General features: G+C 47.1%; 1 protein-coding gene and 1 long non-coding RNA gene across 6 annotated transcripts in view; one reads left to right on the forward strand and one right to left on the reverse strand.

Moving 5' to 3' along the window:
- The window catches only part of Ptprn2 (protein tyrosine phosphatase receptor type N2), a 744114-nt gene that overhangs the window by 599485 nt on the left and 118409 nt on the right, over window positions 1–26220 (forward strand). The window lies entirely within an intron of this gene.
- On the reverse strand, window positions 14849–19732 carry LOC121438448. 5 transcript variants are annotated; one of them, XR_005973099.1, is made up of 6 exons: window positions 19030–19732; window positions 17484–17578; window positions 16658–16791; window positions 16295–16375; window positions 16110–16208; window positions 14849–15398 (listed from the first exon to the last, which is right to left on the reverse strand). It is a non-coding gene; the product is annotated as an uncharacterized LOC121438448 (long non-coding RNA). The 5 variants fall into 5 exon arrangements; XR_005973097.1 differs by lacking the exon at window positions 17484–17578; XR_005973101.1 differs by lacking the exon at window positions 17484–17578 and having other exon boundaries at window positions 14849–15570.

The raw sequence follows: 26220 nt of genomic DNA on the forward strand, positions 1-26220 counted from the left end.
AACGAAATCCATGTCTACAGACAGCAGCCTTTTCTGAACTCTGACACACCCGGCGTCCCTGGCAGGCAGGAAGCTCTCCAGGGCAGGGGTGGAGTCTGTGAGGGTCGGTTCTTGGGTGTGCCTGGCTGGCCTGGGTGGGAATTCATTCCTATTTGTTCCAATTTCATTAACCTCATGTAAGAAGCAGGTGAAAGCAATTTATGCAAATCCTTTTTCAATAGTCTGAGACATTTTACCTTTTGATAATAGGCAGACAGGCCAAGGAAAGAGCCATAGACAAGCAAGTTTTGAGGACCCAATTTAAAATTTGAGCTACCTTTTTTCCTACCCCTTCAAAAGCTTTTCTGAGGATAAGAGTATAATCCCTTAGTTGGGTACAACTGTTTGAGACTTTGTGTTTCTCAAATTCAATTTGAATGAATCTCGAACTCTAAAGCTGTTTTTGTCTTCTGAAACAAAAGGCACTGAATGCCTCCTGTCCTGGGGGGGTTCAAATATCTCCCTGTCCTCAGCCCTGACCCTGGAAAGAGCAAATGCTTGGGGTAACATCCTGCAGCTTCAGAGCTGTAATGCAGACCTCTTCTCAACAATGGCCTCCTGGTTCTCCGGCCAACCATGGAAGTCTTCCTGCCCAGAGCAACCCAACTCACAAGCACACAGGGACCGAGTGGGTGACTCAAGGTCACTTGAGAAGTTTCTGTCTGTCTCCTGGCTTCTTACACTGCTGCATCCAGCACCCTGGATTCTAGAGCTAGGCTGAGCAGGCTCACTACAGGGTGCTCATGGCGTGTCTGTGGGGTGGATGTGATGCTCCAGACATCAACAGGGCCCATCTAGGGTCCACAGGGTGAACTGGGGCCCACAGGTTCATGTGGCTAAGAGGATGAAACCTGGCTGAGCTGGGTTGTGACATTGCCACTTGGTGAAGGAGGAAGAAGAAGAGGCTCGGAGCAGGGGGTGGCAGGGTCACCACAGCAAAGTCCCAGATTTGCCGGTCCACTTACCACTCCTCCGCAGGACCACACTTCCTCATCATCCACACTGTGATGTCTGTCAAGAGTCAGTCATCCACAAAAGTCACCATCTGCCATATTCAGGCAGACTGGTAGGTGATGCTAAATGGTCATCCCTATTGTCTGTCTCTAGAATGTTCTTATCTTCTCAAATGTAAATTCTGACGCCATGAAACAGTTATCTCCAGGTCTCTCCCGAGTCCTAGTGCCCACCATTTTTTTTCTTTGTGTGAATTTGATAGTCCCAGGTATTTCCTGAAAGTACAATTGCACAGTGTTCATGTGGCTGTCCCCCTTTACTGAACCCAACATCTTCAGGGCTTATCCTGTTGTTGAATGTGCCCAAGTCTCCTTCCTTAAGGCATAAACAATACACAGTGAGATGAGATACATTTTGCTTAGCCATCCATTTTAGGATGAGCCTTGGGTTCCAATGCTGGCTGTTGGAAACAGTGCTTCTGTGAGCATATGTGCACTGACATCTACTGGGGTTGGGTCCCTGCTTTCAGTTCCAGAAGAGAAGCCACTGGTCTTTCAAGTCATTTCCCCACTTTGTATTGAGAGGCATGTGTGTACACACATGAGTGTATGCATGTGTGTGTAGCCCCCTGTACCCCTGTGTACTGTGGATAGTAGTCCCTTGGTAGTGTCCATGAAAGGTTCTTTTTTTAAGTTTGATGAACCTAAATTGATCTAATTTTGCTTTCTTTGCCCGTTTTTAGTATTATATCAAGAAAGTCATTACCAGATCTGATGCAGGAAGGACTTCCCTCTGTGTTTTCTCTCGAGTCAATAGTTTTCTCTTTTCTACTCAATCATGGTTCTATTTTGAGTTAGCTCTTACATATAGCATTAGATAAGGGCCTGAATTGTTTTTCTGAGTGAGGAACACATTTTCCCAGCACCATTTATTGAAGAGAATGCCCTTTATCCATGGATTTTTAAGGTCAGTTTACTTTTATTTAGTATTTTGGGAAAATGATCATTTAAAGCTAGATTTTAGTGAATTTTGGATCAACTCATTTTTTTAATTATAAAATTCATTTAACATGATCTTTAAAATATTGATAATATATAAAGTCAAATATTGACTCTTCAGTTTAATGTGATGTGTGCTTTTTTAATTTACTATAGATTAATTATGTAAGAAAAAGTGGTCCATGAAGATTAAACTCAACAATAATATATCCTGCTGAGTTTGGAGACTAAACACACATTAAAATGGAAATGGAACTTTAAGTAGGTACTACCTCCCCTCTCATAAACAAAAGGTGCTGTAGTGATCTGTCATTGATATCCTCACCCTTTCAATTCAAAAATGTCATGCTTGAACTACCAAGCTTTGTTTATGAATAAAGAGATAAAATGAGAAGTTTTCAGACAGCTTCGTTAGCCAACATTGGTTTGGGAATTCCCACCCTAAATGTTCAGCCAAAAGTGTGAGTTTTGTCGGGAAGTGGTGAAACTCACCTTTAATCCCAGCACTCAGGAAGCAGAGACAGGTGAATCTCTGTGAGTTCGAGGTCTACCTGTCTGCAGAGCAAGTTCAAGGACAGTCAGGAGTATACAAAGAAACCCTGTTTCTCAAAAAAAAAAAAAAAAGCAAAAGAAGAGCATAAGGTTAAAGTGAGTTAGTGAGTTGTCACATTGCCATGGTTACTTACTTTGCAGTGGGTCTCTAAGTGTGAAAACCTAACTTAATATTCATCCTGGCAGAGGACTACCAAGGGCTGGTAGCAATGTGCGTATCAAAAAGCTCAGCCATATCACTATGGCAATTTCTCAGAAAATTAGGAAACAACCTACCTCAAGACCCAGCAGTGCCACTTTTGGGTATGTACCCTAAGAATGCTCAATCATACCACAAGGACATGTGCTAAGCTATGTTCATAGCAGCATTGTTTGTCATAGCCAGAACCTGGAAGCAGTCTAAATGCCCCTCAACCGAAGAATGGATAAGGAAAATATGGTACATTTACACAATGGAGTACTACACAGCAGAAAAGAGACGTCTTGAAATTTGCAGACAAAAAAAAATAGATCTAGAAAACATATTGAGTGAGGTAACCCAGACCCAGAAAAGCAAATATTTTATATATTCACTCATAAGTGACTTTTGAACCTAGACAATAAAGAAGACCCTAAGAGAGACATAAATGGATAAAATCTACATGGGAAGTAGAAAAAGACAAGATCTCCTGAGTAAATTGGGAGCATGGGGAGCATGGGAGAGGATAGAAGTGGAGGGGAGAGGAAGGGAGGGGAGCAGAGAAAAATATATAACTCAATTTTTAAAAAAAGAAAAGAAAAAAACAGAAGGCTCAGCCAATGCTGGTTGGGCATGACTTAGTGAACCCTGAAAGAAGAAAAGGATGGATGAGAACAGGTGTCAGGAAGCAAGAAGATAGCACCCAGGCAGGTTGGGATGGGAGGTCTACACCTCATAATACTCCCATGTGGGGCCTATAATGCTCCATGGGGCATCCTCAGATTGGGTACAAGCAGGGATACATAGAAACAGTTGGGGACATGTCAGGAGAAAAGGGACTTGGTCCACATCACTGGTGGGGCAGGCAAGCTGAGAATCCCCCCCCCACACACACACATACACACAAGACTTGCATTTTCTACAGGCAAACAACCTCCAGTACTCATGGGGTACAGAGGTTAGTCATGGAGCTTGTCTGTATTATAGGGTACATAGCTTAGTCAGGGAGTTTGTCTGATGTTACCATGAGGTGCAGAGGTCAGTGTGTTACTATGGGTGCAGAGGTCAGTCTGTTACTATGGTGCAGAGGTCAGTGTGTCACTATGGGATGCAGAGGTCAGTGTGTTACTATGGGTGCAGAGATCAGTGTGTTGTTATGGGTGCAGAGATCAGTGTGTTACTATGGGTGCAGAGGTCAGTCTGTTACTATGGTGCAGAGGTCAGTGTGTTACTTATGGGATGCAGAGGTCAGTGTGTCACTATGGGATGCAGAGGTCAGTGTGTTACTATGGGTGCAGAGATCAGTCTGTTACTATGGGTGCAGAGGTCAATCTGTAACTACAGGGTGTGGATTCTAGTTGGGGAAGCTTTCCTGTTACTATGGGAGAGCATTTTTGAATCTGTCAGGAGTGGCGGAGCAACTGTGGTATTTAGTAGTCCCAGGTAACTGGTACAGTCTAGCAGCCAAGAGGGGTGCTCAAGTCTTTCTCCTTCTTCATCCTGCCTCTAGGCATGGCATCTACCTGGAGCAGGTACTGAAGAGAAAGGAGAAAGGATACAGCAACTCTAAAGTAACACATGCTTCTTCAATTTCCTGTGGAAGTCCTGTGGTCACCAAAGCCCAGGGATCCCTTGAGGAGAACCGTGGATACTTGACCTGTAATGTCCAACCACACGCCTGTAGTTAACAACTTACAGTTGTGAGAGGGACACATTCACTAGCTGGGCAAATTCAGCCACGCTCTCAGTTGCCTCAGGACCCGATTTACTGGAGATTGTTGCATAGGGGTGGGGGAAGCGGGGAGAAGGCTGCAGACAAACCCTGTCCATTCTCCTGGAGACAGAGGGCAGCAGCAGAGCCAGCGCTGAAACGTGTGGCTGGGTTTCCGTCTCTGTGTCCCTTTTTCTATCCAATGACACTACAGCCCTCTGATGGTAGTCCTCAGCATGGGGGTGGCCAACATCTCTTCAAACTGAGCCCTTTCTGAGAAAAACTCATCAGCTTAAAAGGTAGGTAAGGGGAAACTACCTTTCCAGGAGCACTGCTGACCTTCACTGACTTTATAGGACAAAACTGAGTCAAGGTTGTGCAAAACAGTCAACACAATAGTCCCTAAACTTTGCAAGGTTTTTTCTCTTTTCTTATACTTTTTCTGTGGACTTTTCAAGCCAGGGGAGCTTTATAGAAGTCATACAATAAGGTTTAAATACTAGATAACTAAATGGCTAATTTTCATCCAGGAATTCCAACACTGTTCAGTTTAAGGATTTATCTCTCACTGGATTTTTAGCTGACTTAAAATATTTGCCTCTCCAAATTACTCAGCAGGTAGACTTATCCTAGAGAGCAGGTCCCTCTTAATTGTGTGAGACCCCTACAGAGACTATAACAAAGTTCCCCCAACTAAAAAAAAAACTAAAGACACAGGACATTTTCATCTCTGGGAATGTGAAGTCTGAAACAGAATGTAAGTGGGACCGGACCGGCCAAGGACCATTCCTGCCTCTTCCGACTTCTGGAGTCTTGCAACCATTTTTTGGTATCTCTTAGCTTGAGATAAATCTCTCCAGTCTCTGCATCATTGTCACATGAGTCATAACAGAGACCTGTGTGTCTTCCCATGCAGCCTTCTCATAGAGTCCCAGGCATTTCCTATCATGCTACCTTTTGCAGAAATGGCTTCCCCTAGCTAAAGGAATCTGCAACATCCACCAGCAAAAACTAAAAGCTAATGTCTAGGAGTTAGGCTTCTGCCTGCCTTTTAGGGAATCACAAGCCAACCTGCAATCCATGTCCACTGTGGGAGGGGAGATGGCATGACAGGGACATCTAGTTGTTCTCAGTGTGGGCCAACAGGGACCTGAATCAGCAACACCCAGAGGCAGCACTCAGATCTGACCCACCTGCTTGTTCAGTGCCACCTCAGAGCAATGTGACCAATAAGAAGCCATACATACACCTGAGTTTTTGGCCCTCCCAGTCACAATGTGTCCTCCCTCTCAATTCCCAAGCAACCAGACACATCATTTAAGAGCACCTCTCTCATGTCCAGCTCATAGGAGCCATTTGTGTTGCTGGCTATTCACCTCACTGATGAGAGCCTCATAAACAGAAAGTGTGTTATCTTTATAGCCCATACAGTAGCTGTTACACTGCCTTGGACTTAATAAGAAATAAATGTTTGATGATCAGATGCTAAATTAATTAATTAGCTAATGTGTGCTCTTCCTTGAAACACATCTCTTGGTCTAGCTGGAATGGATATTCAAGAGACTTTTGGGGGAAATTTCTAAAAGGTAAAACTTGAAGAAAGATACCATGGAAGAACAGAGCATCTTCTCCTCTCCTCACAGTGTCTATGCCTGACCTCTGTGCTAGGCCTTCTACGAGTCCAGCCCCACCTGACCTCTGTCCTAGACCTTCTAAGAGTCCATCCCTGCCTATCCTATGTGGCAGGCCTTCCAAGAGCCTGGCCCTCTCATCTTGGAGGAGCTCTCAATTCCACACATCCTTTGGTTGTTGTATGGTATCCTCATCACCTCATTGGTGAAGCTCCCGAATTCAGAGCAGACAATGGAGACAAAGATGGCACACACTGAAGAGGAAGGACTGCTCTACCAGGACCAGACCTGTAGAGGAAAAGATCAGAGCTAGCAAAGATGTGCACCTCCAGCACTGAGGAGAGCGGAGGGTGGAAGACAGAGGTGGTTGGTACTCGGGATGCTGTGCTCAGGGTAACAGAGGGGCTTCCAAGGCCTCCTGGGAAGTTCTTCACCATCGATCTCATCCTTAGCAGAGCTAGAAGTTAGAGGTAGAGACAAGCCACAGGAACCCTGGCTTGGATACCCTGCTAGCTTTGCAGGCAACTAGCAGTGGTGCAAGAAAGGGCTAGGAGGGTCCGTGGCTACCTGGGCTGCACAGTACGTGGCCCCTAGCATAAATATTAAAAGGACTCAAAGTGTGTTCAGCTTTCATGAGGCAGGATCATCAAAATCAGCCTGGAGTTCAAGTTCTGTTGCAAAGCTAAGCAGGACAGGGGTCAGCCAGAGGCATGTTGCAAAGCAAGAGACCAGGCAGGTATGTGTGGGTATGTTCTGTGTTCCCAGGAGGTCCCGAGGGTGGTGGCTGCACAGATCCTGAAGCAGTGGTGGCAGTTTGGACTGGGGTCACTAGAACCTGGATAATTTGGCTCCCAGCAGGGACTCTGGTGTCTCAGCTGTGTACAGCAAAAGGGAGAAGCTGCTTAGCCACTAAGTAGACTTGGGGGTCTGATGATTCCAGAGGGCTGTACAAAATACAATGACCAATTGGAACACCTGGAGGGGGAAGAAAATGACCAGAATATTCGTGTTTCTGGGAGCATGATATCTTGCTGGGGACTTATACAAAATCAGGAGAAGGGGTCATGGGAAGAAGCGGGTTATTTCCCTATGCACCCAATGAAGCTAGAGCAATCACCCAGCTTTCTGCCTGGTCTGGGCTGCCTGCCCCACCCATGGCCAGGGCTGTCTAGCTTGCAGATACCTTCCTAACTAAGCCCTTGACTGAGGTGACATGAAAACAGAGAAAATGAATTACTTTAAAAATAGCCTGTCCTTCTCTCAGCCATTGTTTGTCAAATTAGAGGATAGTTCAAGAGCTGTAAATTCATTTGCCAAGTTCATTCAAATTATTCTGATTTTATCATCTTTCCCAAATCTCACACTTAACTGCAGATTTATTTATTCTCAGTAGCCCCCCAGCATCCACATGATGGCTTAGGAGAGATTACAAAAGGAATTTATAGCAGGTTAAAAAAAGAGACGTCACCATGGCAAGGCCACCCACAGAAAAATCAAGGACAAAGCATTTCCCTCCTAGAGATGCAATGTGGTTTTCTGGGGAAGACAGCCTAGGGGCTGGGTGGCTCATCAGCATGGGAACATGCTTGTTTAGAGGGAAGCTAACAACTCAAAGTCACACTGTGGTGGGAGCAATTAATGTTCCTCTGCTGGCAGGACCCCATGGCCTTTGTGAGGTGAGCATCTGCACTTCACTCTTGCAGATATAGTATCAGGTGCTACAGTGAGCAAACCATGAGCCACTAGTTAGTGCCCCCCCCCCCAGCTTGTGTCCACAACAGGGAGTAGCCCGTGCTATAACTGTGGAATGAGTAGGGCCCATTGAGAACATGGCTGGCCTGAAATACAGTGATCTGTCTGCACGAAGGGACCCCTTATGAACAAGCTTATGGCCCTGTGGAGGATTTGAGAAAAGCCTTCTTCTTGGGTAGATAAACTGTGGAGAGAATACCAACTTCTTACCCAGGAGCCAAGTTCAAGCCTTCTTGGGATGTTTCCTGAACAAATGACTGGACTAGGAGCCCCATGTCAGGCTGTTTGGAATGACGACCTTAGGGGGACATGACTAGGCTGAAGCCCCATCATGAAACCAACACTCAGCATGGACCTATTGTCACCCTGCCAGCTGCCACCTCACCTGATGTTAAACCCTTGTCTCCCCTCATGAAGCTCAGGCTAAGTAAGGGTTGGTAACAGAACAACCAGTTATTGAAGGGGTGCATTCCTCTGAAGGATAATGCAGGGATACTGTGAATGGTCACCATCTCAGTACCAGGGCCTCAGGAGCAGTTCCAGTGGCCCCTGGTGTCCATCAATATACCACTGAAGCTTCTCAGCAGGAGACTCAAGGCATGCATTTCCCTCTGGAGCACAGAGCATGCTGGCCTAGCCTGTGTGTTCCACCAGGAAGGCAGGCTCCAAGCAGCACCCTACTTTCCTCCCATTCCCTCTGTGCTTTGAGACAGGGTTTTCAGCTGGTGTTGGAGCACTCCACCCCCATGGTGCTGGGCTCTGGAGCACGGTGTCTTCTGGGCGTCCTGTGGCAGGTTTGTGTAGAGTGGCGCATGTTGCCCTTAATCATGCTCTGGTACTTCCTGTGTTTTACAGGAGCTACTACACAGACAGGAGCTCTACAATGTTAGGGCACAGGTCGGTACTGCTGTGTGTGGGTAGCCCATCTCTTAGCTCCCTTGGCTCAGGCCAGTTTGCCAAGTCAGAGACCTAGAGGCTATGGTAGGCTAGTAGCTTCCATGGTGCCAACCTCAGGATGACTGAGATAAGCACCATACTCTCTGGCACCCCCAATTGGCGATGCTCTCTACCTACCTGCCCCCTTTTGGTACCTACAGAGTGAACACGCCCCTCTTTGGCATTGCACTCTGCACATATTCTCTAGCATCCAGTGTGTTCCTTGCTGAAGTCTAAATTTGGTAAACTACAATGCAAGCTCCCATTTTGGACCCTACTTCTTTTTAAAGCTCAGTCCTTTCCTAAGCCTGCCAGACTTCTTTGCTATTTATGCTGAGCTGACTTTCCCTTCCTTGTTTTCATGGTCTATCCCAGAAGTTTAGCTCCCCAAAATATGAAACTTGTAGGTGTGTTTTCCAGACAATTAGGGGCACTGCTATCCTCCAGAACTTCTGGATCCCCTGAAACTCAGGACATGCACCCAAGAAACCAGGAACCTCTTAGCCCTGAACCAAGTATATCAATTCTAGACTTTGTCTGCAGAGCTGTGGTGGTCCTTCCTACAGAGCAAGTGGAGGAAGACAGTTCAAGGTGTAGAGGTGCCTTCCAGGCATCAAGGAACTTGCCAAGAAAGCCCACGTGGAAAGGACAGAGGCCCTGGTCTTGTTTCCCTTTGTCCCTAGAATCTTTAAGTAATCAGGTTATAAATGGGCACTGAAGATGATTTTCTAATCCCTCTTCAACTTCCTATCCATTGAGAGGTGTGCTATTGGTTGCCTGTGGAGAAGAGGGCCTGAAAGGATTCTCAGAGGTCAAACTCACCTTGGTAATTTTCTTAGAAATAAAATTAGGTGGCTCATTTCAGACAATGCATTAGAGATTTCTGTGCAGAACGGATGCCTTTGTCATTTGTGATATGTGCTCCCCATCAGTGACCCCAAGATACCCTCTCATGGGATAGAAGCCTAGGACTCCTCTTTGGATGTGTGGTAGGCAGATCTTAGCACAGAGCCCCAGGTGACTTCTTGCCCCATCATGCTGGAAAAGTGTCAGTTCTCAGGTGGCAATCACTCTCCATCTAAACCCTGTTTGGTTGCCAAGCTCTAGCAGAGAAATAAATGGAAGAACATTTCCAGCTCCTGATGGTGACTTTTATTGAGCCCTGCTTGGGTTGTTATTAAATTGTGACTATGACCCATGCTCTGTCCATATAAAGGATAAGGAAATCATACACCTGTAGGTAAGAATGTTACATTTTTTAGTTTATGAACTCAAAGTCCCACAGAGAGAATTGTCAATCATGTGCTACCGGCATAGATGAAGCTTAAATTTGCAACAGTAAATTGCCTTAAAAATGTGTACAGGCCTAGAACTGCTTCTGAGGATGCTTTATGTGGTTTTACAAAAGTTTGAGCATGCATAAGGCATGTCCAGTGATAGCAATTTCAGACGGGAATGAAGAGATGGTTAATATCCTCTTGGCTCACAGCCCAGGCAGCTGCTTCTTTCTATCTCCATCTACTGCATCTTTAGGGGCTGTGGAATAGATGTTCACCCTACAACACTATGGCCAACCATAGAGGCCATGCAGAAGGTTGGGAAGGGCTGCAGTTCAGTACACAGGGGAGCCAGAAGAAGGGAATTAAGGTGAGTCACTACAGAAAGCAGTGTGTACCACTGCGTGGATGGGGCATGGACTAGTTGTGACAATCTGCAGGGGAAAGCAAGGAATGAGAAAAAAAGCGGAAACAAGAGGGTGAATGGGCGGTAAGGTCATCAAGGAACACAGAGTGTTGATTTTGCATTTAGGAGCAAGCAACCATGGGCATACAGGGTAGAGCTGACTTTCTTGGGAGAGTTTGTAATGCCTGCTGCATTCAAGTAATATTACAGAGAAAAAGAAAGGTCAGGGAAGGCAAAATTTCTCAGTGGTAAAGATGTTTTCCACTAAACATGGCAACTGTGTTCAGTCCCCTGAATCTGCATGGTCAAAGTCAAGAACTCTGCATGGCATGCTTTAACATGCATGGGTGTTTCATTCTGCATGTGCACAACCATGAGCACACATGCACAGTCATATACACGTGCGTGTGCGCACACACACAGAGAATGTAGCAAAATCTTTTTAAAAAGTTCATTTGTGGGGCAGTTGGAAGAGCACATGCCTAGCATGTGTGAACCCTGGGTTTGACCTTCAGAATCACATGATCCCAGGGTAAAGGCACACACCTGCAGTTCCAGAACTGTGGGTCAAAAGTTCAAGGTCATCCTCAGCTGCTTAGTAAGTTTGAGGCCAGTCTGTAATACACGAGACCCTGACTCAGAAAAACTTTTGTTTTTAAGAAAAGTCATTTGGGGGGCTGGAGAGATGACTTGGTGTTAGGAGCACTTGTTCTTCCAGAGGACCCATATATGGTGCCCAAATGCATATCTGGGAGCTCATACTCATGTGTATCTCCAGCTCCAGGGCATCTGGTACTCTCACCTGGCATTCATTTTCACACACACACACACACACACACACACACACACACACCAACAACAACAGCAACAATGATAATAATAATATTTTTTAAAAGAGAAGAAAGCAGACAAGACCAACAGAAATCCGCCACCTGAATGGGGTCAGGGGTGGGTGCTCTTGGGCAGAGGCATGACATGTAAGCAGAGAACAAAGTCATGCTGGAGAGCCCTGGTTTGCGTGGGCATAGCAGTTCTGCAGGATTATCCTGCATAGGATCTGGACTCACCCTCCGTTGCACCAGGTTTTCATTAACTGGCGTGAGGTCCCAAAGTGGTTCTCATACACCAGCTTGTTTATGTTCACCCCTAGGTCTGCTGGTTATGCTTTGCTGGGTAACAAGTCTTTTCCAAAATCAACTACTTAAAGCCGTGCTTTTTATCTAACAGTCGCGGTGGGCCATGGGTCTGGAGACCACCATGATGGCTTCTAGCTGCCAGTATCATCTCAGAGCTCACTGGGTAGAGGATCTGTCCCAAACCTCAATCGTGAAAGTTGTAGACCCCGGCTGTGGCTCCATGAGCCTTTCTTCAATAGTTCATACCTGGCAGCTGGCTTTATTCACAGTTGGAGAGACAGCAAGGGTCTTCTCATCTCATCCTGAAAGTGATTTCTATCATACTTCCTAAACTCCGGCCCCAGGAGTTGAGGATTGGCTGCCACACAGTAACATCTCAGGACCAACAATCAAGTTCTGATGGCTTTGCCACAGGCTAGTTTTAGTAACACTTCCTAATGCATCCTTCTCTACTTTTATAATGTAGTTATGATCCTTTTACTCCACTATACTTTAACTTATGGTTTCTATGAAGAGCATAGTAGTGCATGTCTGTTGGGAGGCTGAAGACGAGCTTGAGATACAACCCTGTCACCAAAAAAAAAAAAAAAAGCTTGTATGGTTTCCCACAAGTTATTCTATCTTCAGCTTTCTCCTGAGACCAACATGTCTCAAAATGGCAACAACTTGGAAATGGTCATGTTGGCAGGCAACTTGAGGCCTGAGAGAAGCTCCAAAATTTCTAGACACTCTACGCTCTTGCTCTCCTGGACCAAGAGATGGAGAGGCAATTCAGTTTCAGCAGAGCTACCACTGTTCAGTGTGGATACTGGGTGGAACACCCATGAGTTTCTGTTTGTGTTTGTGGTGGAATTAATTCAACAAAAATCAAAACCATGGATAATTGAGAATCAAAAAAAATGTTGAAATATTGGGCTGATTGAGTGCCTATTTTCCCAGCAAGTGTTATTATCCAGCACATGCTAACAACTGGGCGGGAACAGCAACCTTGATATCTCACCAAGGGTTAGCCATTCCCTTGCCAGATGGACAAAATAAACAGTGCAGGACCTGCAGACCACATGCGTGCACCATGAGGTCTTTTTGCTACAAGAGACACACGCCACAGGCCACAGCACCTTTCTAACATGCTGTCACCTCCCGGCTAAGCCATCATTCCTTGTTACTATGTGGCCAATCCCAGAACTAGGACTTTCTCACATAAAACCTACACCAGAACACAGTACAAAATGTGCACTGTGTGCTCCAGAACCACACACAGAGAGATGATGGAGCCATGGTAATGAGGGTGTGCTCCAGAACCACACACAGAGAGATGGAGCCATGGTAGTGAGGGTGTGCTCCAGAACCATGCACAGAGAGATGATGGAGCCATGGTAATGAGGATGTGCTCCAGAACCACACACAGGGAGATGATGGAGCCATGGTAATGAGGGTGTGCTCCAGAACCACACACAGGGAGATGATGGAGCCATGGTAATGAGGGTGTGCTCCAGAACCACACACAGGGAGATGATGGAGCCATGGTAATGAGGGTGTGCTCCAGAACCACACACAGGGAGATGATGGAGCCATGGTAATGAGGGTGTACTCCAGAACCACGCACAGGGAGATGATGGAGCCATGGTAATGAGGGTGTACTCCAGAACCACGCACAGGGAGATGATGGAGCCATGGTAATGAGGGTGTGCTCCAGAACCACGCACAGGGAGATGATGGAGCCATGGTAATGAGGGTGTGCTCCAGAACCACACACAGAGAGATGGAGCCATGGTAATGAGGGAGGGTGTGCTCCAGCACCACACACAGAGAAGGAGCCATGGTAATGAGGCTATGGAAAGACAGATGGCTGATGCTTTTGGTCAATGTGAACATCAGAGAAGCCTCATTCATAAAAGCCCACAACACATCACACAGATTAGGAAGAGAGTTGTTTTATTCACTGACAGCTGTGACTATTGAATTATTTCTCCAATAACAGCTGTTATTGTACAGTGAGGAGAGACTTGCAGGATCCAGTGGAGGCCAAGGAGCCCCTGGCCTTCCTCGGAGCTCCACACCACTCACCTGGTGCTGGTTGGAGAATACGGTTAAAGCAAAGATCTTCCCTGGGAAATGTGTGTGGTGAGAGTGTGTGTTAACCAAGGATCTAGTGCTTATCCATTTGCAAGTTTTCATTTATTTCATAGCAGTCTGGTCTCCTCATCCATAAACTGGAAGAGAAATGCACAAATCACATGGCTCTTGGGAGAGAGAAAAATGAAATCTAGAATAGCAGCTAAGGAGATACAAGTCAGTACCCACTTATTTATACATGACTGAAGAACATGTATGAGTGTTACTGTGTAAGATTATGAGTAAACTGTGTGAGTATATATGAAAGTGTATGAATGTGTGCATATATGTGAGGTAGTCAGCCCATGTGTTATTGTTAATATATATGTGTATATGTAAGTCTTATGCTATGCATGCATCTGTGAGCTGTATAAACAGGCATGTGAGGTACCATGTATGTATGTGGACAGTGGGAGAATACATGTGAGAGAGAGTGGATGAGTTAATATGACGTGTTAGTTATGTGCATGTATGTGAAAAGTGTGAACATGCATATGAGCTGCATGAGCATGGATATGAGTTAGTATGCATATGGGTTTTTGTGTGCATGTGAGCTGCATGTGCATGTATGTGAGGCAGGGGATTAGTACCACTATTGTGTAAAGTAGTGTGCATGTGTGTAGCAAGTGGGGTGGTTGTCTGGGGGTTAATGTGAGCATATGTGTGAGCTATATAGGGTGGTGTGCACGTGAGGTGGTATACATGTTGTATAAGCACACGTGTAAGCTATGTGTGTGTTGAGTGGTTTGTATGTAGCTTAGTGTGAGCATATTGTACATGTGTGTGAGCATGTGAATGTGTGAGGTGCCTCGTGTATGGCTTAGTGTGGGCATATTGTGTGTGTGTGAGGGTGAGATAGTCTATACACCACAGCTCCCGTATCTACTGAGGACATCTTCTAGTGTCTTCAGTGGACACCTCAGCCAGGGACAGTGCAGAACCCTGGTGCATACTGTACCGTGTTCTTACCGTAGATCTTAGCAACCACAGTATACAATATTTCCTTCCTTAATAAATTAAGAACTTTCAGTTTTGCAGCTTTTCACTTGAAAGAAGCATTTTATAGCTTTTTCTTTGACATGTCTAAATTGCCAGCATTGTGCTTTGGGCTGTTATTAAGGAAAATAAGGTTTGAATGCAAGCACTATACATTACCTGAAATAGCTAAGTGGCTGCTGGAGAGTAGTGTATACAGCTTCGATACACTGGACGGAGGGCTGAACCCTAAGGAGGACAGTACAGTATAGGATGGCATGTGTTTTTATTTCTGGAATCTTCCATTTGATATTTCTGGTCTACAACTTACTGTAGCTAACAAAACACAGAAAGTGAAACCACAGACATGTGTGTAAAATGATGACAGGTCTATATAATTTTAATAAAGCCAGTTTTTCCACACTAGATGCCAAGCTGGTGAAGAACTGCTGCAGGCCGCAGTCCCATTGGCCAGAGTCTTGGGGAAGAGAGAATGGCTGCAGGTGGAATCCTGTTTCCAGCTTCCACGTGTTCTTGTGCAAAGAGCAGTTGACGTAGTTGGTCCAGGTCTCGACTATGTTACCTAGTTGCTTGGATGAAAAGAGCTAACCTGCTAGGTATGAAGAAGAGACAGTGGAGGTCTTACTGAGAGACAGGAGCTAGTCAGATGGACTGGGGAGACCACTAGGTGGAGAGCAGTGGGGGTGGATCTGGACCGCCTAGACTGACACCTTCATCCTAAAAGGGATGAGAAGTAAGGTCAGCTGGGTACCACTCTGGATCATGGAGAAGACAAAGGAGAACTGTGACCATGCTTGGACAGCAGGTGAGGGTCTTTTTCCACAGCTGATGCACAGAAGAGCGAGTCACTTCCTAATGGCGTTAGGCATGCCTACTCGGCATGAACCTTCTGAAAAGGCGTATTAAAATAATGGTAAGAAACAACCTTTCTTAAAAGCTCTATCTTTTAAATAGTCAAAAGTCACTGGAGATAAGGACAGAGAAACAGGTGATTAGGCCATAGAATTTGGGGCAGTCAGAAGTGAAAAATAGTTTTAAAATATTAAATTAGATGTCTGAAGGTAAATCTAAATGGGAATTTCAGAAGAACTGAGAAATGCTGAATAGGGGTATAACTTGCTACAGATGATAGAGGACAGATGTGAAAATGTCCCCAGAGCCCTGTGTCAGTGTGAACCACCCCTCCTGAAACTCCACCAAATCATGTTGTGTCCATGAAGGAAAGCTGATGGAGTTTAAAACTGTTATTCAATTCACTATTATATCAAGTAACTTTGTGGATTTTTATGGAGTTTTGAAATGACTTTCACTAAAAATTTCAAAGTGACAGCTAAGCCTGAGACTTTTCCATTTTGTCAGAGAAGCACCCAGGTGTCACCACCACAACCAATTTTTATTATCATTCGATCTAAATATTTGTAAACTTACCTGCAATATAATACCAGGACAGCCACTTTGTAGACTCCCCACAGGAAGGCGAGCTTGCTGGACTGTGGCCATGCATACAGTCAACTGGAGCCTATTTCCCTACATTAAGATACACATATTTATTTCTCTTAAAGGATACATGAACAGTGCATTGCAGAATCACATACTGTAAAACAAACATTTACCTCAATGTTCCACTTCCAATTCCAAAGCAATCTCAGGAAGGACCTGTTTCCAAACGATTATAACAGACCTGTGGTCCGCACCTGAGAAGACGCACGAAAGAGGTTTAGCGGGAAATAGCGATGCCCTGAGATGCCCCACAGAAGCACCTTGTTCTCATGTCCTGGGGCACAATGATATTACGTAGCAACTTTCACAAAAGTTAGATCTCTGTTCCAGTTCTTATAAAGGTTCAGTCAAAAGAATTTTAGCCCAAATTTGTGAGCACTAAAAATCTACTCATGAGCACACAATAGACACACTGTCCTAAATACCAACCAATAGATATGCACTTGCAGTATTATGTGCAAATAATAAATACCTACATCTTCCCAACGAGGGGAGCAGTCATTCATCTTGTAGGCTTCCTGGAATCTGAGAATGAGAGCAGAGGGGCCTCCAGGAGTAGTATTCTGTTTGTAAATGACTGCCCCAAGAGCCATGTCCTTTAGAACACTGCCTGTAATGAGGAAAACTAAAACATCAACAACAGAGGCCTGGGGCTTGTCATGTCCTTTGAATTATAATTTCAAAGTTTCTGGAAAGAAAAGTCTACAAAATCACCACATATTTGCTAACCAATCTATCAACCATAAATTTTTGGCTGAAACACACTTTTTATTTAAGTAATTTTTACACTCACTTGTTGGGGAAATGAGTGTGTACCTGCCACACTGCAGAGAACAGCTTGTAGGGGATGGTTCTCTCCTTCCACCATGTTCCACAGCAAACACCTTTACCCACTGAGTCATCTGTCCAGACAGAACTTCTTCATTTTTATGCTAAGTGACTGAGAAAATGTGGACCTTATTCCATAGTGCAGTGCCTATTTTTCCCAATTACAAAACATTAGACCAATGAGAAGATGGGCCAATGCTAGAACTAATAACAAAAGCTGAGCTGTGCTGGCAATTCCCTCTCCTTCTCATCCCGCCCCCCCCCCCAAAAAAAAGATTTCTTTTGTGTATGTGTGTTTTGATTAAAGAAGTATTTATTTTTCCCTTAATTCAAGTAAAATATGTGAGTGAATAATTTTAGGATGTCTCAGTTCCTCCCGATTTTAAAGTGAGGTCACACACACCTAACAGCTCCTCAAATGACAAAGCAGCCCTCTGCCCTCCATCCCCAGGAGACACCTGCTCTTGACCTGACCGTGCCTGTGGGGTGAAGTTTGTTAGCAGTCTGCAAGGCTGGGTGGCTGGCCCTTGAGGCACCGTAGACTGATTTGCTGATCTCCCAAAGATGACCTTTGACAAATGAAAACAAAAACAAAAAAAAACCTCAGAGAACCAGGGTGAAGGTGGAGGTCTCCAGGCTGAGTTCAGAGGGCGCTCAGCGCCATGGCCTCCTGGTAAGCTGACCCAGCCAGACATTCTGCTTGTCAAAAACATCTCTTTCATGGATGTGAGAAAAGTGCTACCAAAATAATCATCATCATCATTAAAACTCTGATTCCACTTTTAATTAATAATTTGAAATCATTTTATAAATGGATTCCTAAATGAAAGGTATATTAAATGCTACATGTGACCTATAATTATATGTTGGTGCTTGCCTTTTAAAAAGTTGGTTTAGTTTCCCGAAATCAAGCACTTTTAAAATCCTTGTCTACTCTTACCACACCATTTAAACTTCCCGAGATTGTGTTTCGTCTTGCCACAAGTATGTCTCCCATAACAGCCTTTGTCTATTTTGCTTTAAACTACATATTCTTTAATAAGTCTGTGTGCTGGAGAGTGGCTGTAATCACTTAGCTGAGTGCTCTTCAAGGCTACTCTGGTCCCTAAATTGAAAATGAGACTCTGATCATAGCAAGTTAGCTTCACACATGACAAATGTAAAATGTGCTTTAATGAAGAATTAGCAGAGGTCAACAAGTCACTTTCAGCTATAATGTTTGGAACTTCTGTAGGTTTGGGGAGTTTTACATATGCTAGAATTTTTTATTTATTCATCAGCCAACCATTCCTAACTTCTATATAAATAATATTCCCGTTTGCCATCTATAAAAGATTCCAAGCAATATGTCTCATGCGTATTTTGTGTTTAAATTTTTCTAGAAATGTTACTGAACTCATGTGTAAGAAAGTGTATTGTGAAATACAATCTAAGGTTTTGTGATTTAGGAAAAAAAATCACTATCCTTCTTGAGGATTGCTGAATTATCATTGTTGAGAAACTTTCATAATGAACTTTCCCTGCCCTGAAAATAAGAATTTTAAAAGAAGGGGAAAAACAATGACCTTCTGGGTTGGTTTATCAGTTTCTAGGCAAAAAGAGTTGACACGTGAAGTACAATCTCTGTCCGTTACAGAATGGACAGCAAGTTTGTCTGGCTTGCAGACTGGACCTGCTCCCTGTCCTCTGCAGCCAGAGTGTGGGTCTAGGGCTCTCCTCTTCCAGGCCCATCTACCCTGCTCCTCCGAGGGAGGCAACAGCAGCCAGAGGCCTGAGAAGCACTAAGGGTTACCGGTGAGAAAATAAACTTTTCTAGATAAAAACAACTGCACGGTGGCTTTAAACCCATTTCATTATTGAAAAGATTACCAAAATGCATCTTATTGCATCTCTTTCTCAAAGCATGGGGAGAGGCAGATTGGTCATTGGATTCCTATTAAATCCGAAGCGTGGTGCTCAGACATGGCAGGAACCCTTTGGGACACTGGAAAACTAAAGTAAAACAAATGCCTCTACTTACGGATTTTCAGTCTCTTGATGCTTATGGAAAATCAAGCAGGCTTCCTGCCGGGTCGTGGGGGCGGTGTGCAGCACGCCTTTTTCTGGCTTGCAGATGCCCTGGGTCCTGGCCCTCTCAAGCCGCGGTTCCTTCGTCCGAATCGGCCGCGAGGGGGTCCAAGCCACTTGGAGCAGAGGTACTGTATCCCACACCTGCTTGTGGCTCCGGACCATTGAAGGCGAGAAAAACAAGTGGAATGTGACAGTAGGATGGCGCTGAGCCGCGTCTTGGGATGTGCCAAGCACCTCGTGGCCTTTAGGATCTTCTCAATACACCGCATCTCACTGAGTTCGCCGCGCTGGCTCTGGGGCTGGAGCACACTGGGCCGCGAACTCCCGGAGGCTGTGAGCGTTCCTACCGCAGCCAGCGCTCCCTGGATACCGCTGCCCCGCCCAGATCTCGGGGGCGCCTAGTGCAGGCACCTCGTCCTGGGCAGCCAGGCCCCTGTGTTCCCCGCTGCGCCTTCCGGCCCTTAAGACTCTGTGACTGCAATAGGAAAGCCAGGTACCTTAGCATCTCAAAGGGTGAGCTTGGGACCTGGAACGTCCTTGAACTGTTGCTGAGTAGTGGATCCCCCATCCCTAAGGGTACACAAGGCACCTAGGAGGCTGAGCCTCTCATCACCGAGAGGAAGCCTGTGTTCCCGGTCCCAGTATTCTGTGATCCATTCGCCAAGTCCTGTTGGGGGAGGGAGAAAGAGAGGGAAAAAAGGAGAAAGAGAGGAGAGAGGGAGGTGGAAGAAGAAAAGGAGGAGGAGAAGGAGGGGGGAGGGGAGGAGGAGGAGAGGAAGAGGAGGAGTGCTAACAGGCGGGCCGTTGCTATGGAGAGGCCTGGTTGCCTGAGAGGCTGAGGGCGGCAGGTCCCCTCCCCCGGGCCTCGCTCCGATTCCACGTTCCCGTCTTGTCTTCTCCCTACTCCCCATGCAGAGCACCAGTCCGCTGGACCCTCTTTCCCTTCTTTCCCCTTTCTCAGCTCTACGCTGAACCAGGGCTTTTTTGGGAGGCTTATTGGGAACTCAAGGCACCAGACACTCCAGTGGACAGGCTCTAAGGATAATACCAGGGTTTGAGAAGAACCACCGCCTCCATCCTGGTCTTTGGCATAACAGGCCTGTAGCCAACTGGCGTCCTAGGCCTTCTGTGGAACAACAAAGGGAAGCCACTTCTCTACAGAGAACCTGGTGGAGAGCCTCGGAAAGGGTCACCGAGCAACAACCAGTTTTGAGGGGTGTCTGCAGGGTCTATCCTCTGTCACAGGTGCACTCCATAACCCATATGATTGACTCCTCCCCACCTACTGTATTATTGGGGGAGTTACTCTTGGGAGAAGATCCGTTTCTCTTCTTAGCCACCCTCCAAACTCATCTTCCCCATGAAGTCACCAGCTGCCTTTTGCAACCTACTCAGACCCACAGGTTTGGGGCAGGTAACAAAGCCATCCCAGGCCTCTAGGGTTCCCTGTGAATTAGAACAAACAAAAGACTTTAAGCTGCAACCAGAGGAAACCATCCTGTGGAAGCAGCACCAATAGAATCCCTTGCTCTGTAGCATGGGCCCTCTTTTGGGGAGCCCAGCCCTCGCCTGGCAGCTGGAGCTCCCTCCTTTTGCACCAGGCAGACCTGGGGCTTCGCCCGGTGGCTAAATCGGGCTAGCTCTCATCGTTTCCCTCTTGGCCGGCAGTGAATTTGTCCAGTGGTCCAGGAGAAGGCTCTGCGGCCTTCGTGTGTGCGGAGGGACAGGGGTGGGGGTGTTGGGTTGTGCTGGCCGTCGTCTCCAGCTGTCCCAAGTGCATGGAACAATGGGAAGGCGGCAGAAGAGGGAATGGGGGGAGGGGGAGGGCGTCGGGGTTTCCAGAAAAAGAGGAACTAAAGAGCCCTCCGCAGTCTGTCATCTGTGTATGACAGGATCTGCTCCCCCACACTTTCCTTTCTTCCCCTTGTTCTGCAGCTGTGGGCCTTGAAGAGCGCATTGTACGCACAGATGTTGGGTTTCAGCTCCCCGGCTCCTGGCCGCTCTATGGAGGGCGCTGCGCACCAGGGTGCCCAACCTGAGGCCGCGCTACTGGATACAGTGAGGGTTGAGGAGAAAGAGTGTGGGAAGGAAGAATTCCGGGGGCGATGCTGTAGTGGAGTCCAAACCCAGGGGAGGGCTCTTGAGACCTCTTGGGTGGTACCAGCCCACTCCCGCCTCAGATCTGCACTGGGGGTGAATTGGGGACAGGAAAGGTAGTTCAGAGCCATACCTCCGGCCCCCCACCTCAGGTTGGTCGTCTAGGGTGAGGACAAGAGCTTAGGGATGCAAGCAAAATTGCTAGGTTGTTTTTCGATTTTGTTTTTGTTTCTGCTCAGTGCAGCGGCCCAGAAGTTAGCCCGGACCGAATGGTGGTAAAGTCTCATTAGTACCTGCATGCATGCAACAGATTGCTTCCTATGAGCAGCTGGGTCTTAGAAACTGTGCTTGTGTGCAGTGTGTGTATGGGGGTGTCTTTTAAATAATTAATATGCTTTGTTTGGAAAGGGGAGAAAAGGCTCAGTTTACCAGTTTACTGTAATTTGTTTCTCTCTTGGAGGGTTTCTATGCAAAGGTCACAGTAAGGCCATGAGGGGTGGCTTTTCTAGCTAGGCCTCGCTCCTCCCTAGCGCTACTCTGAACTTATCCAGAATGAAGTGCAACTTAGGAATGGAAGAAAAGACTAAAAGACTAAAAGAACTAGAGAAGAATCTGTCTCCGACGCCTTACAAATGACTGACAAAGCTTATGTCCATTCATAGTCTCGGGTGGATGAGGGTGTATGGAGAGCCACGGCCCCTTAGCCAATTGCTGTCAGCAACATGTGGGGGGGGGGGGACGACATCGCTATAGCAACCGGTGGCTGGGCCGCGAGCCGCGCCGCCGCCGCCACCGGCCGGGTGCGCGCCGGGCCGGATATAAGGCGGGGCGCGGCGGCCGCGCTGGTTGGAGCTGCGCGCGCGGCCGGCCGCCCTGCGGGGACCGTCCCGAGCTGGGCCCTGCACCCGCCCACGCAGCATCGGGACCCAGTGCACCTAGCCAGGGGGCCGGGCTGGGGCGGAGCACGCTCGGTGGTGCTGAGAGGCCTGGCAGAACTGCACCCGCGGGTTTGGAGCGGGAGCCACCGCGCCGCCGCTGCTGGGACGCGCGGCACCTTTGTCTCCACCCGCCGCCTGAGAAGTTTGTGGTCAGAAGCAGGATGACCCGGCTCGTCAGTGCCTCCAGTGCAAGGAAGCGGTTGGTTGTGATGATGGCGGTACTGTTGTCAGTGGCCGCGGCAGCTGTGTCCCGAAGCCGCTTGCGGAGCGCACAACCCCACCTCTTCTTGCTCTCTTGGGCACCCAGCGTCCGCCTAGCTGCAGGTAACCAGAAACTGCCAGTCCTGTCATGGGCAGTGATTGGGGCGGTCGGGTGGGCCCTGGCAGAGGAGAGAGGAGTCGGGTGGGACGAAAGAGGTCAAGAGTGGATACCCCCAGGGCATCACCAAGCGCGATGGTGACAGGGCGCGGAACAGAACCTTCTACGGGTTGAGGGACCCAGATGGACGACCTGGGTGTCTTGCCGAGTTCAGGGGACTTGCTGTAGGACACCTGTCAATGGTTTGGCCAACCAGAAAGACGTGCGTTTGGAAATAATCTCCAGGTGGGTCTGAGGCTGAACGCCAACCGTGGCAGTTCTTTCTGGGCGCACAGACTAAAAGGGAGAGACAGATATCCTGGGCCTGCACCTCCAGAAGACTTCCCCGAGGGGAAAAAAAGGACTGTGGTCTGTAGGACTTCTCCCCTCCAGTACTCCTTTCAGCTTGTCACAAGGCCGGCCCTCTGGGCAATTCAGAACTTGGAGAAAACGGCCTCAACGATGAGAGGTGGTTCTGGAGCAGAGATGGAGATGGGTATGGTGAGGAAAGAGAAGATGGATGAAGTCAGTGAGCAGCTAGCACAGAGGGAGCCTGCGTGTGTTTGGAGGGGGTCGTTTTCTTTTGGCCGCATTTTGGGCATCTCTTTGCTCTCCTCCCTAGGGTTCCAGAGAGTGCTTCTGTGCCATCCGGGCATCCCAGCTGGTAGCTAGTTAAGAGGACCAAGTGGGCCCCGGGGCAGAGCGTTAGGGAAGCAGGTGGGGCGGCCCAGGAGAGAGCAGAGTCCTCTAACCCCCGCCTCCAGCCTAGAATTTCCACCACTCCTCCCCCAAAGGGAACCTGCAAGTTCTCCTACCTCCTGTCTATCAGACACCCCCCACCCCACCAGGTGGGGCGGTCGCGCACTCGCCAGAGAAACTTCTGACTCAGAGCTGTTTGAACAAGGGCTTATTTCCTTCATTTCTAACTACCGGTTTGGCTCCGAAAACCCGCCTGTTCTGGGTAGACCCTAGATCAGCAACATTGACTTTTAAAGCCAAGGTCCTCTTGCATCTTCGTTGCACTGAGCCCTTTACGCTCCGGGATGGACTGCTTGAAAGAAAAGGGATCAGTATCGAGATCGGCAGGGCCCCGTACTTGGTACACCTAGCTGTGCGCTGCAGTTCAATGGTCGAGCCTCACTGAGCCTTTACCCTCCTGGGTCCTGTCCCACTGCGCTCCTCAGCAGCAGTCTTCAGTGGTCCAGCGAAGTCAGCAGACCTCGCGCCCCTTAGGTACCCAGCACCTCGTGTCCCTTCAGGAAACCAAGTGCCTTGCCAGTCTGGAGTAACGGGTTTAGGGGTCCGAGTGGTTTTCAGATTTTAGGGAGCAAGCAAATATGAGGAAGCGGAGAGAAAGGAGGTGGAAACTCTTTCCACCCACACAGGAGGAAATGCCCACCTACCCCCAGCCTATATGCCTAACTAGGCTTCCAAGAGCACCGTGCCAGGGTGGGTACTGCAAGCCGAGATGTGCGGTGGTGGTGCTGTTAAGCTCTGGGTATTCTTGGGTGGGTACGGGCGTTGTTGGAGACCAGTTACTCCTTCCCTCTAGGCCGGCCAGTGCGCGCTTTGTGGCCCGGGAGGCTGGACCGGTGCATTGTCCCTGCTAGGACCCTTTAGGGGTTGTGAATACCCGAAGCTCCCAGGAACCCTCGACCTTTTGTGTCCTGTGCTGTGGTCTGATCTCCAGGACCTCTGCAGGGATCTTGGGAATTAGCGAGAGGGGGAAGGGACCGGGAGATGGGGTGGGAAAACTGAGGCCAGTGTGGGTCAGATTCCCGGTGTGGGGGAGGGAGCTGGTGACTGCCGCCTTCAGCTTCCCTAGACCCACGCTGGGACTCTTCTCCAAAACTGAGTCCTGACCAGCTAGGCAAGCCCTCAGCCAAGGCGTTCTGGCTCGCGGAGAGCAAAAGAAGATTGGGAAAAAAAGACAATCCAGTCTCGAAGGGAGTAGATTCTTGGAGTGCAGGCGAATATGGAATGGGGCTGAACAGTAAGGTCAAATGCCCCCCCTCAATATCAGGACATTACCCTAGAAAATTCCTGCCGGTGAGGGCTTGCATGTGGGCCACTCTAGGCCTCAGGCACCAAGCGGGCAAAAACACCAGCCTGTGAGCGCGCTGAGGGTGCCAGCCGAGTTTGAGTTCTGGTGTAATGAAAACGTAGCTAGTGAATTGGAAAAATGTGAGAGGCAGGTTTCCTCTTTGGACGATTCATTTTGGCCTGTTCTCCGCTGGCTAGCTGGCTGGCTCTTCCACCCTGGACGATTTGTGATTAACAAGCAATGCTAAAAATGAGTTCACACGACTGTCTCTCCTCCCTTTCAACATCAATACATGAGTCTTCCCTTATCTTAAAACAGAGCATTTTTCTAGAACAGCTATTTTAGGAGTACTTCAGGATAGCAAATAAGTTATTACCTTTTGTATACACATTTGTGTGTGTGCCTGAAAAATCCAACAGTCTATTTTTAAAGCAGTGCATAACTTATTTTCACTAAAGTTTATGTTTAAGAATAATTATTTCTTGGAGATTCTTTTGCCCATAATCCTTTTTTTTTTTTGCCTGTTTGAATGGCAGATTTGCAAGTACAATTTCATCTGCAGAGGGAACAATAGCTTTCAGCGGCACAAAGGCCGTCTCCCACCCTGAATTCAGGCCGCAGTGCCTCTTGCTCTGATAATAGCTTCTGAAAAGATTTTGTAATGCAGAGAATTAATACATGATTATTTCCGCCCGACTTCTCTCATTTATTAGAATTCTGTGGCAAATTCCAAATTAAAAATAGTTCAGTTAACAGCTTTAAAAAATACTTTTAAAATATTTCAAGACACCTTCTCCCCTCCCCATGTTTAAGTTTGGTCACTTGTCCTGGCTTGGAAAATGCTTCACTGAAAACTGTGGTCAGTCTTAAAGTGATAGCAACTATATTTTTAATAAATATATCTTAGTAAATTTATGAAGAGATTTCCAAACAATTCTCTAAGATGGTCACCTCACCAGCTAAAGAAAAAGTTGTTACAGTAAGTAACTCATTAATAGTCTCTGAAGCTAATTCCTGTTTCACAGTGGGAAAGGTTTGGCAGTTAGAATAACCTGGGTCCCCAAAAGAGAGGGTGGGAATATGTCTTTCATCTCATCATTAGTAAAGGCCTTTGCAAACCAAGTGTGTATGTGTTGGGGGGTGTGTGTGCTAATACAGGCCGGAGTGCCTTTGCAAACCAAAATCCTTAGAAGGGTACCAATAAGTAAGTCAAGAAGAGAAATTTAGTATTAACAAAACTGAATGTTTTTGCCCATAACTTTTTTTCAGAGCAAACATATTTTCAACTGCAAATCAGAGACTTGGACAGGCTCTTATAAGTGGTTATGTCAACACAGCCTTGAGAAAACATTTTGTCTTGGTCCGTGTCTACAAATGTTTATTATCAAGTTCTGTATTGGTGTGGTTTAGGTCTCACAACTGACTCTAGGTATAGATCCTCGCATCCCTCAACTTACCACAGAACATTTTTCAAAGTTATGAGAGGGGTTGTTGAGGATGTCACATCACTGAATGCCCCATGCACCTTTCAGAGGTGGGATTGCTGACCTCAACCAGGGCATGGTCTGTATAGCAGCTTCATAAATCGACTTCTGCTCCCACACTGGCGTGACTTTACCGCTTTTGCAATAATGGATGCTCTAAATTTGAGGAGCTGCAAGTAGTGATGCCAGCAAGACATGGTCAAGGTTACAGGCAGTTCTA

The sequence above is a fragment of the Microtus oregoni genome, unplaced genomic scaffold (genome assembly GCF_018167655.1).
Source record: "Microtus oregoni isolate MIOR12 unplaced genomic scaffold, Mior012 000056F_ref0000123, whole genome shotgun sequence".
Classification (NCBI taxonomy): Eukaryota; Metazoa; Chordata; class Mammalia; order Rodentia; family Cricetidae; genus Microtus; species Microtus oregoni.